Here is an 853-nt window from a genome sequence, read left to right as displayed (position 1 = left end):
CGAAGGAGTTCCAAACGTTGTGCGGATTTGTTAGTTTAACTGACCGAATAAGCGGGCTACTGGAGCGAATGAAGGGAAAACTAGGTGTTGACGTAACCTCTCTTCAAATCAAAGCTAAAGATATATTGTTTGGAACAGATGTTGATGATATGAATAAAATGTCATGGGAAGTTCACAGGGAAATGGATTGTGGCCAAGATAGTGGAAACCAACGTACCCACGGAGGAAAGGCACTTGCAAAAGATCTTGTTTGTTTATGTGAAGTAACAAACCGGCAACCAAATCTTAAGGACCTTTGTTACACGGGAAACGCAAGAAAATTTAGCTCCCAAGAATGGTCAACCGCCCAAAAGCACCGAAGCACATGGGACGACTTGAGGAGTAGATGCATAACTGGACATGGAGAGGGTGTGCCATCAGAAACTGAATTTCACGAGAATAAGGTTCAATTCAGGATGCGCATAAAGAAACGTAAGAACTCAGATGGACGCCAGCATTTCTATACCTACGGGGGAGGTAAAGAGTATGGACTACACGTTTGCGACGGATATCCAACTGACAGCAACGGCATTTGTGTAATGTATCCAATGGAATCTGATGGGGACAACACGAGTGGTATTGAATGGCTTAATAAGCTCGAAGATTTGGTGAAAAAAGTTGAGAAAATGAACAAGGATGAAAGCGCAGGTGGAAACGCAGAACCAAGTACGGACGGGCAACCAAGCATGGAAAAAAAGCCAAAGCCAAACACAAAGCCAAGCACGGGGGAGAACTCACCAGCTAAGGGGACAGACGAATCACGAGAAAACGATGAAACACAAAATACACAAGCAACTACCAGTCCTGAGAAAGA

Source organism: Trypanosoma equiperdum, assembly GCF_001457755.1.
Source record: "Trypanosoma equiperdum strain OVI genome assembly, contig: ctg_1671, whole genome shotgun sequence".
In the NCBI taxonomy this organism is placed as follows: domain Eukaryota; phylum Euglenozoa; class Kinetoplastea; order Trypanosomatida; family Trypanosomatidae; genus Trypanosoma; species Trypanosoma equiperdum.
This window is presented reverse-complemented; position numbering follows the sequence as displayed.